We start from the raw sequence: 15,000 nt of genomic DNA, 5'->3' as shown, positions 1-15,000 counted from the left end.
TTTAGGAAAAGGCCTAAATTCAAAGGAATACGTCAGTGATTTTAGAATAGGAAAATATAAGAAAGACAAGAACCGCCCCTTAAGGGTGACATTTAATGGAGTGAAACACATGACAGAAGTGCTTAAAAATGCCAGGAAATTGCAGAGTGATAAGGATGGTAAACTTTGGTCAATAAGACAAGACTTCTCAAAGGAGGACAGAGAAAAGCTGAATATGAACCCCATTGAAGTGAAACGTCTAAATGGGAATAATAATGAAGAAAGAAATTTTTTTTCTACTAAGTGTTAGGAACTGGAAAGCTAATGAAATGATACATAAAAACACAGTAACAAAAGCATTAGAAGAATGGGAAGTAAAGGACAAAGGGAAAGGGAACATGTTCCTGGAAATAGTATATACCAACATAGACGGAGTTATTGTTATTGTCGCACTAACACAGACGAAACTTGAAGAAAATATTTTAAATGAGGTGGTATTCCCAAGGGGCTGCTCAGTTTGGAGACGTGACAGAGAAACTGGGAAGGGAGGAGGAGGAGGAGTGGCTGTGCTGGTGAAAGAACACCTGAAGGTAAGAGAGTTAATAATTGAAAACCCTCGAGATGTTGACATAATGGCATCCCGCCAAACACACACCGAAACTACGACGTTGATACAACGTTCGAACAAGTTTTAACACTTCCTAACCAGTTCTAAAAATCAATATAGCAAGTTGTAACAACGTTCTAATACGTCATAAACACGTTAAGCCAAGATGTAACAACTTTATTACAAGTTGTAACAAGCGGAAAATAGAGACCGTTACGGTTTGTGTTTCCAGAGATTGTAGGTCTGGACTCGGGATGATAAGCTGATAATTGTAAATGCCTACAGCCCACCAGCAAGCAACACTTGGACAAAGGAAGAACTGAATGACAAACGAGAGGGCCTCATAATGGTCATGAGAGAGATTATGATAAGAGTAGACAAAGATAAATCCCGATTGTTGGTACTGGGAGACTTCAACTTTAAGGCAATAGACTGGGAAGCCTACGAGGCCAGAACAGAGGACATTTGGCCATGCAGATTTGTAAACCTCATCTTGGAGACATTCATGTATCAACACGTCAAGCAGGCCACAAGAATGAGGGAAGGACATGTTCCGTCAGTACTGGATCTATTATTCAACAGGAAAGAAGAGATATTTGACATCCAGTACCTTCCTCCCTTGGGAAAGAGTGATCATGTCCTCGTGGACATTAAATACGCTTTACGATATTATCTGGAAGAGAATGGGGGACATTGAAACAGTTGATTAACTCAATTTCAAGAGAGAACACTATGGTGAACTTAGAAAATTCTTTAATGAGTTTAATTGGACAGACTTGTTGCTAGGCAAGGAAGTAAATGAGATGTATGCCAAATGAATGAATACGCACACACACACACATACACATACAATACGCACACACATGCACACAGTCACACACACACACACACATACACACATACACATCTGGGCCAGAAGGACGTTAGAGCCATATGTGTGAACAAACTCGTTCATTCTTACATCTGACTTGATTTTCCTTAGAGGAAACTGTCAAAATGTAGCTCAGACGACAATGGCGCAGGAGTTTCATTAATTAGGACAGACAGACAGAACTCTTGCCTGTCTGCCTGTCTCCCCCACACAACATAAGCCTCAGGGCTCTGGGTGTAACACCAGCCCGTCCTCCTATGGTTCCCCATCGTCAAGAAACTGTCCTACTAAAGTGCCCCCTTCTCCTAACCTACCAGAGGACCCAAAACAGAAAACGGGATATTGTGTCAATTTCGCGAGCCGCTACTATTTCCTTGTACGACAGTTTTTGGTCTTAGGTAAGCAGGAGTCGAGAGGCGAGACGTATTGTTAAGAGGACGGGCTGACCTTACGAAACCGGTCCATCTCACAACACGGAGCTTCGAAGCTTGACAACCCGAGGTTATCATTGTCATAAACAAGTTCGTATCGTGTCTCGGAGCTCGTCAACTGTGTAATAAATGTTAACAAAGTCGTCATGAGTGTTGAGAGATGTACAGGCTTCGTTAGTGGCTGCGTGAATACTTGATTTTTGACCAGATGCTCAGAATGACGCCCTGGTTGACCTCAGGTCAGGGGCACTTGACCTGGACTCTTTTAAAGTACGCGTCATGTACTTTAAAGTAATATATATATATATATATATATATATATATATATATATATATATATATATATATATATATATATATATACATATATGTATATATATATATATATTATATATATATATATATATATATATGTCGTACCTAGTAGCCAGAACGCACTTCTCGGCCTACTATTCAAGGCCCGATTTGCCTAATAAGCCAAGTTTTCCTGAATTAATATATTTTCTCAAATTTTTGTCTTATGAAATAATAAAGCTACCCATTTCATTATGTATGAGGTGAATTTTTTTTTATTGGAGTTAAAATTAACGTAGATATATGACCGAACCTAACCAACCCTACCTAACCTAACCTAACCTATCTTTATAGGTTAGGTTAGGTTAGGTAGCGGAAAAAGTTAGGTTAGGTTAGGTTAGGTAGGTTAGGTTGCCGAAAAACAATTAATTCATGAAAACTTGGCTTATTAGGCAAATCAGGCCTTGCATAGTAGGCTGAGAAGTGCGTTCTGGTTACTAGGTACGACATATATATATATATATATATATATATATATATATATATATATATATATATATATATATATTAGGCATTTATATGAAGAGTATTTTCAAGTAAAGAAGATAATAGGCAGCAATAAATGCATGTCAAAGAGAGAGAGAGAGAGAGAGAGAGAGAGAGAGAGAGAGAGAGAGAGAGAGAGAGAGAGAGAGAGAGAGAGAAAGATGAATGGCTTCCTGTCCCCTACACGTCCACAACACGTGTGGGTGAGGTGACTGACAGAGCAGGGACAGGCCCTGTCTCCGTCGTCTGACAGGCCACCAGACAACACTCTGATTTGACAGCTTTCTTGACGTTTAGGAAACCTTAGGAGGAGGAGGAGGACGGGTTTAGGTCAAGACCTTCCTGGAGAAGTATCTCTCACCTTCCTGAGAGAAGGAAGGAAGGAATTATCAGGGGAAAGCACCAAACCATTACGACTATATAGCACTGGGAAGGGGTCAGGATAAGGATTTGGGATGGGACGGGGGGAAGGAATGGTGCCCCAATCACTTGGTGGACGGTCGGGGATTGAACGCCGACCTGCATGAAGCGAGAGAGAAGCTGACGTCTCATTGTGAGACACTGTTGCTTTGCGTGTGATAAGACGAGGTGTTGCTACACTTTAAGAAACACACGCAACAAGGTGTTCACCTAGTTGTGTTCACCTAGTTGTGTTCACCTAGTTGTGTTCACCTAGTTGTGTTCACCTAGTTGTGTTCACCTAGTTGTGTTCACCTAGTTGTGCTCACCTAGTTGTGTTCACCTAGTTGTGTTCACCTAGTTGTGTTCACCTAGTTGTGTTCACCTAGTTGTGCTCACCTAGTTGTGTTCACCTAGTTGTGTTCACCTAGTTGTGTTCACCTAGTTGTGTTCACCTAGTTGTGTTCACCTAGTTGTGTTCACCTAGTTGTCTGTCAGTATTCAGTGATGCCTCTGCGAGTGTTACTGGTAGAAATTTTGCACTTTGTGAGAATGATAAATGATGCACGACAGTGATATCACTGTGCACGGCAATGATATCACTGTGCACGGCAATGATATCACTGTGCACGGCAATGATATCACTGTGCACGGCAATGATATCACTGTGCACGGCAATGATATCACTGTGCACGGCAATGATATCACTGTGCACGGCAATGATATCACTGTGCACGACAATGATATCACTGTGCACGGCAATGATATCACTGTGCACGGCAATGATATCACTGTGCACGGCAATGATATCACTGTGCACGGCAATGATATCACTGTGCACGGCAATGATATCACTGTGCACGGCAATGATATCACTGTGCACGGCAATGATATCACTGTGCACGGCAATGATATCACTGTGCACGGAATTACTGCCTTGGTCGCCGTGCACCTTTGGCTTGCAAGGGTGTTGCTCGTAGTCTTAGTGTGGGTCTCAGAGGCGTGAATAAGGTGGTTAAGTCGTTAAAGAAAGCTGACTGAACAATTGGTGCGTTTGAAAGGTTGTGATTATAAATGGCGGTCGATCACTGTCATGTGTTGCATTACAGAACTTGGGTACGGAGCACGGGGCACAGGGGTATGGGGGCACGGAGGCACGGGGCACGGGAGCACGGGGGCATGGGGCACGGGGGGTCCTAACACAGGGCACTATGTCTCCAATTTTAACTATGAAACTTTCTTTATCCTTGTACGATAGAAGAGCACAACCCACACGCTGGGCCGCGCTCAATACCCTGCGGTTAGCTCTCAGCTGGAGGCAGCTATGACCCTTATTGACTAGTGGGCTGACTCCCCTGCACACAGCACACACAGGTGACCACAGGTGTGTGTGGGCAACACATAGGACGACACCCCACCAAGACACATTCCAGACTCTGGTCGACGTCGTTGCCTGAATGACGCCTCGGCTGAGTCGGGCGCCATATTGGATTCTAGAACATTCTAGTCAGAAGAATGTTGGCATAACACACTTCTCGCCTGAATGTGTGAACCAAATTACCAATATGTGTTCCTAGCCGTTCTAAGATTCTCTATAGAGTGTTGATTCACAAACCAGGCCGGGAGATCTTAAGATATACGGCAGGTGTTGTGACATTATGTATGTATACCCGTGTGTATGTATGTGGATACAGGAGAGCGTGTACGTACGTGTGTGTGTGTGTGTATAGGAAGAGGAAATGAGCACCTTTGTTCGTCAGCGATATGTTGGTCTCCATGGAGACCTGTCTCACCCTCCCGGGGTACTCTCTCACTCTCACCTGTACTCTCTCACTCTCACCTGTACTCTCTCACTCTCACCTGTACTCTCTCACTCTCACCTGTACTCTCTCACTCTCACCTGTACTCTCTCACTCTCACCTGTACTCTCTCACTCTCACCTGTACTCTCTCACTCTCACCTGTACTCTCTCACTCTCACCTGTACTCTCTCACTCTCACCTGTACTCTCTCACTCTCACCTGTACTCTCTCACTCTCACCTGTACTCTCTCACTCTCACCTGTACTCTCTCACTCTCACCTGTACTCTCTCACTCTCACCTGTACTCTCTCACTCTCATCTGTACTCTCTCACTCTCACCTGTACTCTCTCACTCTCACCTGTACTCTCTCACACTCTCATCTGTACTCTCTCGCTCTCACCTGTACTCTCTCACTCTCATCTGTACTCTCTCACTCTCACCTGTACTCTCTCACTCTCACCTGTACTCTCTCACACTCTCATCTGTACTCTCTCGCTCTCACCTGTACTCTCTCACTCTCACCTGTACTCTCTCACTCTCATCTGTACTCTCTCACTCTCACCTGTACTCTCACACTCTCATCTGTACTCTCTCACACTCTCATCTGTACTCTCTCACTCTCACCTGTACTCTCTCACTCTCACCTGTACTGTCTCTCACTCTCACCTGTACTCTCTCACTCTCACCTGTACTCTCTCACTCTCACCTGTACTATCTCACACTCACCTGTACTCTCTCACACTCACCTGTACTCTCTCACACTCACCTGTACTCTCTCACACTCACCTGTACTCTCACACTCTCACCTGTACTCTCTCCCACTCTCACCTGTACTCTCTCACTCACTTGAGTGAGTGAGTACACCTGTACATGTACTCACTCACCACACTCACCTGTACTCTCTCCCACACATACGGAATAACATGTGTATATTCCGTATGTGTGTGTGTGTGTATACATGTGCTAATATGTAGGTACAGAATACATGCAAATTATTTGCACATATAATAAATGATACTTATGTAAAGCTCTAATTATAATCCTCAATAATTATATTAATAAAAACCAGTAAATGAAATATGTATAACTCTTTGATTATACAACTTATACATTATGCGACGGTCAAGGCATAAGGCATACCTTCCCCTTGCAAGATTTTCACCATTGAAAAAGCGTCTATTATTGCCGTAATGGCGCGTCACATTGTCATAATTGTAATTGTCGTAATTAATTAATTGTTGTAATTGTAATTGGGCGTAATTGTGGCCTAAGCTGATACACCCCACGATGGCAACGCCCATGAACCGCGCAATTGTAAATAGTTTTGAGAAATCAACTTTTAGTCAATCGGTATATTTACACGCTCTCTGTGACGGCAACACTGACTCTCAGGCGGGGCGCCCCCGGGTAAGAATGGCGGGCGCTGCCATTCACAAAATTCTGAACCACATCAACAGCTGTTGGGAGTACTTATACTCCCTTACCCCACACCTGCTGGGGCGCCGTCGTCCAATCAAACACACACCTGCTGCAGCAACAAACCTGTGCCCCTCAGCTCCACCCACAAGCAGTGTCATACTGGAAAGTCGTGACAAATCTGTACACAACAACATTATCGTGTTATAGGGACACGCTCTCCACAACTGTTGTTCAGGGTAACAACCGTTGCACCTGTTAACGCGTGTTAACAGGCATGAACAAGAGTCGTTCATCTAACCACATGGGCAGGTGTTCATAGTAATTAGTAAGCACCTTTGTGCGGCAGCCAACTTAAAAGGAGACCTTTTTTTCCCGCGAAAATTGACGGACGTGTCGCGAGTTTGAATTTTGGCGGGAAAATCTCCCGGGGTTACGGCAATAACACACAATTGTGTGTTGTTAATTCCCAGGTGTGTTAGCCTCGACCCCTGAGTGGCTCCCACGCTACCTCACGCTGGGGAGACGCTACCTCACGCTGGGGACACACTACCTCACGCTGAGAGCCTGTAACTCATGCTGAGAGCCTGTAACTCACGCTGAGAGCCTGTAACTCACGCTGAGAGCCTGTAACTCACGCTGAGAGCCTGTAACTCACGTTAGGAGCCTGTAACACGCTGAGAGCCTGTAACTCACGCTGAGAGCCTGTAACTCACGCTAGGAGCCTGTATCTCACGCTGAGAGCCTGTAACTCACGCTGGGGAGCCTGTAACTCACGCTGGGGAGCCTGTACCTCACGCTGAAAGCCTGTAACTCACGCTGGGAGCCTGTAACTCACGCTGGGAGCCTGTAACTCACGCTGAGAGCCTGTAACTCACGCTGGGAGCCTGTAACTCACGCTGAGAGCCTGTAACTCACGGTGAGAGCCTGTAACTCACGTTAGGAGCCTGTACCTCACGCTGAGAGCCTGTAACTCACGCTCCTTTTCCTGAAAATATATCAAATTAGCGTGAGTGACGGCTGTTGTCAGGCCAGAGAGTTACAATGTAAGAAGTCAGCCTGGTGACGCGGGCGCTCCCACCTGTCTCGCCTCCTAATTGGTCAGCCAGTTGTGACGCAATATTACTTGCTTCACTCTGATTGGTTGGCAATGGCAGGCTGCGTCATGAATAACCCGGGGGGGGGGGAGGTAATTATCAGGGGAAAGTGTCAAGCCATTAATTACGACAATATAGTACATGGAAGGAGTCAGGATAAGGATTCGGGATGGGACGGAGGGAAAGGAATGGTGCCCACTTGGTAGACGGTCGGGGATTGAACGCTGATCTGCAGGAAGCGAGACCGTCGCTCTACCGTCCAGCACAAGTGGTTGGACTATCCATCAAGTCTATCGAGGTTTAGTGGCCCCTGTCTGAAACTCAGATTGTATCTATTTTGTCCCCAATTCTGTCTATCGCCCAGCCCGTCCTCCAAAAATGGGGAGGTAAATGTAACAGCACAAGTAAGTGCAATTATGTACTATGTATGACAGTCAGGAATTGTACTTATTTTCAGTTAATATTAAACCGTACTATCAAATATATTGTGAATATTTGAGTTTACCTGAAAAGCTGAATAGAAAACCACGCCCTAACCTAACCTAACCTAACCTAACCTAACCTAACCTTCTTAGTGTTTGAAGATAAGCATTTTATTGCTTCTTAATTACAATTACTACTTAACCTATAGCTATATTGATATTACAGTTTTATAAAACAAATAAAACAAAACTAAAGTATTTAAATAAATTGTAAAGTAACTCAGGTTATTTTCAAATTTTGTATAAAATCTCTATTGTTTAATAAAAAAGAAATTCCTGATATTTAAAACTTGTGTATAGTGAACTGAAGTTGAAAACTTATCTTAACATTTTGAGTGTCTTAACAGAAAACGAGGGGAATAAATGTGGTGGTAACTGTAGCAGTCTAATAAGTGCAATAATGTACCATGTAAGACAGTAAGGAAATGTACTTATTACACTTTAATACAGCAACACTGTAATTGTGTAGAAATTCCTCACTCTTTCGTGTTCTAACGCGATAGTTCCCCTGTACTCATGATGGGTGGACAGTGGTCAGCCTCACCCAGGGTGATAGTAACCTGGTGGACAGCTTCTCTCTCTCTCTCTCTCTCTCTCTCTCTCTCTCTCTCTCTCTCTCTCTCTCTCTCTCTCTCTCTCTCTCTCTCTCTCTCTCTCTCTCTCTCTCTCTCTCTCTCTCTCTCTCTCATCTCTCTCTCTCATCCCTCTCTCTCATCCCTCTCTCTCATCCCTCTCCCACACACAATTATTGAACCTGTGTTCTCTCTGACCCTATTGACAGGTGCTGGTTTACTGGTAAATGACGTCAGACGCGTTGGCAGAACCTGATCAATGACATCACGGTACATGGGCGGGGCTTAAGTCGTGACGTCACACCTTTCTAGCTGGGCCAAAGGGACTGATATCATAGCAGTGGGCGGAGCAATAGCTCTGACGTCACAAAATATGGGCGGGGACTTAGCGCTGACGTCACGATTTTGGTGAGTCACACATCTAGAAAATCCGATAGTCCACCGAACGGAAATTATTAATACAAATATAAATAATAATTGTGAATAAACAACGGGGGAATTATTTTATACAGCCATAATGATTCTTGCAACAATTGCAACGGTTTGCAGTTTGAATATACCAATTTTAATATATATTTTTCGCCATTTCGGTGGTAATAGATCAGAGAGGTGGGAGAGATTTCATGTTATATAAGGTTAAAGGTGCCTCGGTTAGGGGGGGTAGGGGGAGGTGGGGGGGGGGAGAGAGGCACCTGATCCCTCCCCTGAACCTCCCCCTACTGTGGTGGGGGGGGGGAGGGGGACAGGCCCCCTGGTAGGTTTACCCACAATGGGAAAGGATGCAGTGAAGGCAGCTACACCATACAGTGAAGGCAGCTACACCATATGTGTGAAGGCAGCTACACCATACGGTGAAGGCAGCTACACCATATGTGTGAAGGCAGCTACACCATACGGTGAAGGCAGCTACACCATATGTGTGAAGGCAGCTACACCATACGGTGAAGGCAGCTACACCATATGTGTGAAGGCAGCTACACCATATGTGTGAAGGCAGCTACACCATATGTGTGAAGGCAGCTACACCATATGTGTGAAGGCAGCTACACCATATGTGTGAAGGCAGCTACACCATACAGTGAAGGCAGCTACACCATATGTGTGAAGGCAGCTACACCATATGTGTGAAGGCAGCTACACCATATGTGTGAAGGCAGCTACACCATATGTGTGAAGGCAGCTACACCATATGTGTGAAGGCAGCTACACCATATGTGTGAAGGCAGCTACACCATACGGTGAAGGCAGCTACACCATATGTGTGAAGGCAGCTACACCATACGGTGAAGGCAGCTACACCATATGTGTGAAGGCAGCTACACCATATGTGTGAAGGCAGCTACACCATATGTGTGAAGGCAGCTACACCATATGTGTGAAGGCAGCTACACCATATGTGTGAAGGCAGCTACACCATACAGTGAAGGCAGCTACACCATATGTGTGAAGGCAGCTACACCATATGTGTGAAGGCAGCTACACCATATGTGTGAAGGCAGCTACACCATATGTGTGAAGGCAGCTACACCATATGTGTGAAGGCAGCTACACCATATGTGTGAAGGCAGCTACACCATATGTGTGAAGGCAGCTACACCATATGTGTGAAGGCAGCTACACCATACAGTGAAGGCAGCTACACCATACAGTGAAGGCAGCTACACCATATGTGTGAAGGCAGCTACACCATATGTGTGAAGGCAGCTACACCATATGTGTGAAGGCAGCTACACCATATGTGTGAAGGCAGCTACACCATATGTGTGAAGGCAGCTACACCATACGGTGAAGGCAGCTACACCATATGTGTGAAGGCAGCTACACCATATGTGTGAAGGCAGCTACACCATACGGTGAAGGCAGCTACACCATATGTGTGAAGGCAGCTACACCATATGTGTGAAGGCAGCTACACCATAAGGGTGAAGGCAGCTACACCATATGTGTGAAGGCAGCTACACCATACGGTGAAGGCAGCTACACCATACGGTGAAGGCAGCTACACCATACGGTGAAGGCAGCTACACCATATGTGTGAAGGCAGCTACACCATATGTGTGAAGGCAGCTACACCATAAGGGTGAAGGCAGCTACACCATGTGTGTGAAGGCAGCTACACCATACGGTGAAGGCAGCTACACCATACGGTGAAGGCAGCTACACCATATGTGTGAAGGCAGCTACACCATAAGGGTGAAGGCAGCTACACCATACGGTGAAGGCAGCTACACCATAAGGGTGAAGGCAGCTACACCATATGTGTGAAGGCAGCTACACCATACGGTGAAGGCAGCTACACCATACGGTGAAGGCAGCTACACCATACGGTGAAGGCAGCTACACCATAAGGGTGAAGGCAGCTACACCATATGTGTGAAGGCAGCTACACCATATGTGTGAAGGCAGCTACACCATATGTGTGAAGGCAGCTACACCATACAGTGAAGGCAGCTACACCATATGTGTGAAGGCAGCTACACCATATGTGTGAAGGCAGCTACACCATATGGTAAAGGGAAAAAAAACATGCTTTTTAAAAAAAAACTGTGTTTTTCATGTGTTTTTTATATGAGGAAAATCTTCGAAACCTCTTTACCGATTGCTTTGAAATTTTTGACACAACGTTCTATTCGAGTAATCGCGTGTTTTTATATACCTACAATATAGGTGCCTCACCTGTGACAGGTAAGAACATGCTTTTTTTGAAAAACAGCGCCATCTGTTGCTCGTAATAGCAACACACGCTATACTAAATATGTAACAATTCCATTTCAATGTTTCGGATTGCATTGATAAATTGAATTTTCATAGATTTCGATTTATTTTCATTTTGATTTAATTATTTTGTGTGACATTACGTTGGAATTGAGCTGTGTTGTTTACCATATTGTTCATTTCGTGAGTATAGTTTATTTTGTTATTGTTTCATTGTCTTTCATTTCGTTTTTAAGCTGTTTTTCTTATATATCACTGATGGGTACATCAGATCATTTGGGAATGCATCGGACGAGGGAGTGTGGGGAATGGTGGGGAATGGTGGGGAGGATAAGGGGACGGGGGAGAGGGGAATGGTGGGGAGGACGAGGGGACGGGGGAGAGGGGAATGGTGGGGAGGACGAGGGGACGTGGGAGAGGGGAATGGTGGGGAGGACGAGGGGACGGGGGAGGGGGGAATGGTGGGGAGGACGAGGGGACGGGAGAGGGGGGAATGGTGGGGAGGACGAGGGGACGTGGGAGAGGGGAATGGTGGGGAGGACGAGGGGACGGGGGAGGGGGGAATGGTGGGGAGGACGAGGGGACGGGAGAGGGGGGAATGGTGGGGAGGACGAGGGGACGGGGGAGAGGGGAATGGTGGGGAGGACGAGGGGACGGGAGAGGGGGGAATGGTGGGGAGGACGAGGGGACGGGGGAGAGGGGAATGGTGGGGAGGACGAGGGGACGGGGGAGGGGGGAATGGTGGGGAGGACGAGGGGACGGGGGAGAGGGGAATGGTGGGGAGGACGAGGGGACGGGGGAGGGGGGGATGGTGGGGAGGACGAGGGGACGGGGGAGGGGGGAATGGTGGGGAGGACGAGGGGAAGGGGGAGGGGGGATGGTGGGGAGGACGAGGGGACGGGGGAGGGGGGATGGTGGGGAGGACGAGGGGACGGGGGAAGGGGGATGGTGGGGGAGGACGAGGGGACGGGGGAGGGGGGATGGTGGGGAGGACGAGGGGACGGGGGAGGGGGGATGGTGGGGGAGGACGAGGGGACGGGGGAATGGTGGGGAGGACGAGGGGAGGGGGGATGGTGGGGAGGACGAGGGGACGGGGGAGGGGGGATGGTGGGGAGGACGAGGGGACGGGGGAGGGGGGATGGTGGGGGAGGACTGGGAGACAGGGAAAGGTTGTTATTATATTAAGAATATAAATTATTGACTTAGTTATGTAGGTTAGGTTAGGTTAAGATAGGTTAGGTTAGGTAGGGTTGGTTAGGTTAGGTTAGGTTAGGTAGGGTTGGTTAGGTTAAGATAGGTTAGGTTAGGTAGGGTTGGTTAGGTTAGGTTAGGTTAGGTAGGGTTGGTTAGGTTAAGATAGGTTAGGTTAGGTAGGGTTGGTTAGGTTAAGATAGGTTAGGTTAGGTAGGGTTGGTTAGGTTAGGTTAGGTTAGGTAGGGTTGGTTAGGTTAAGATAGGTTAGGTTAGGTTAGGTTAGGTTAGGTTAGGTTAGGTTAGGTTAGGTTAGGTTAAGATAGGTTAGGTTAGGTTAAGATAGGTTAGGTTAGGTAGGGTTGGTTAGGTTAAGATAGGTTAGGTTAGGTTAGGTTAGGTTAGGTTAGGTTAGGTTAGGTTAAGATAGGTTAGGTTAGGTTAAGATAGGTTAGGTTAGGTAGGGTTGGTTAGGCTCAGTCATATATATTTACATTAGTTTTCACTCAAATTAAAAGAACTTAACTCATACATTATGAAATGGATAGCTTTATCATTTCATAAGAAAATAAATCGAAAAATATATAAATTCTGGAAAATTAGGCTTATTAGGCAAATCGAGCCTTGCATAGTAGGCCGAGTACTGGGTTCTGGCTACTAGGTACAACATATATATATATATATATATATATATATATATATATATATATATATATATATATATATATATATATATATATATATATATATATATATATATATATATATATAATATTAATCCTTCTTGTAAACATATGTTGTTGAATATGACCGAAAGGGTAAGAGTAATGATTCTAACACGGATCTTCTCAATATTTCTTATGGTTTTCTTCATTGTCGAAAGAAGCTGAAAAATTAACTCTCCAAAGTTCATTTTCACAATTTATTAGGATCTATCGCCTAGGGAAGTGTTTCACAAGGTACTCCTTACATTCTCAAAGACAAGTTTACAGTGTTTATCACCGGATAATATTCTCTTTGTGTGAGGTGGTAAAGAACAAGTGAATGATTGGCATAACATAAAGGGAATTTATTTGGTATTAAGTGTACAAGGGCAGCTTATATTCCTGAGTTAGGATCATTGGATCCTGTCTCTGCGTTGGCTCGGGGTCTTGAAGTGGTTCTCTGATAGGTTAGGTGGGCAGGAAATTCTTATAAAGTTTCAAAACGTTATGAAAAACGCTAATTGAAAGTTTCCTCTCCTAACCTTTCCGAGTAAGCCGGAGGACTCAAACAGAAAACGGGGCAGTACGTCACTTTTGTGAGTCGATTTCATTTCAAATTACTTCCAAATTTGGCTCTAGCGCGCATGAGAGCCAAAGTGACGTTATTTTTAAGAGGACGGGTTGAAGAAGTGGGTAGAATGTACATATGTGTTAGCTGGTTGTTGATTGCTGGTCTGGAGTTCTTAATATGTAGCGCCTCGCTGATGTCCAGTCTTCCGCTGTCGTTATACCTGTCTAGTATTTCAGTGTTGCTTGGTAAGATGTCTCTGGTGATGGTCTGGTTGTGTGTGTGGAGATCATATGCTCCCTGATGGAGCTCTGTTGCTTGTGTATTGTTAATCGCCTAGAGTGAGAGACGTGGTTGTCTTGCCTATATACTGAGATCTTTGGGGCTGGCAGTCCCCAAGTGGGCATGTGAAGGCATAGACGACATTAGTTTCTCATCTAATTCACTCTCTTAAATTCACTACTTATTTATAAATGAAGATTATATTATATTTCTTTCACTGATTGACACTCAATAATTTTGCATGAATTAATCCCATCAACTGAATGATTACAATCTCTTACGTGAACAATGTAGTCCACTCTTGACCTGTCTCTATAGATTTAGATTTAGATTCAGGTAAAGGTACATTGAGTTACATAATGTTAGATTTAAAGATAGAGATAGTACATACAATACCTAGAGCCACTAGTACGCATAGCGTTGCGGGCACTCTCAATCACTATACTATATTTGTTTTGTCTTATTCTCCTCTCAAGACGTTTACCCGTTTGGCCAACATAGACATTATTGCAGCCTTTACGTGCAAGTTGCATTTTTTTATTATTATTATTATTTTCTACCACAGACGTGGCCACACATTTACAATGCTAACCAGCATATATACATTTTCTTCTGTATAAATATCTTGTGTATATATATAATATCCACTTTTGGGGGGATTTTCTTGTCAATCATTGATATGAGAGATTTTTAGGATAGACGATCTGTCTGTTCTTCTGGGATAGCAATGCTTATCTCATTGATGACTAGATATTAATGCTTAGGTTACTAATGCCTAGAAGCTAATGCCCATACACGAGCACAGACAACGCTACAGTGAAGGGTATACATAACGATCCTATTGGAGAATTATGATTGGCTTACTAAGATGAGCAAGAAGAGAGAAGGCTGGACCAATTGGGTAGTTTTCTCCACCACTAAAATGCTTTTAACAGATCCGTATCTTGAGATAATTTCGGGGGTTTAGTGTCCCCGCGGCCCGGTCCTCGACCAGGCCTCCACCCCCAGGAAGCAGCCCGTGACAGCTGACTAACATCCAGGTAC

Source organism: Procambarus clarkii, chromosome 69 (genome assembly GCF_040958095.1).
Source record: "Procambarus clarkii isolate CNS0578487 chromosome 69, FALCON_Pclarkii_2.0, whole genome shotgun sequence".
NCBI classification, from domain to species: domain Eukaryota; kingdom Metazoa; phylum Arthropoda; class Malacostraca; order Decapoda; family Cambaridae; genus Procambarus; species Procambarus clarkii.
This window is presented reverse-complemented; position numbering follows the sequence as displayed.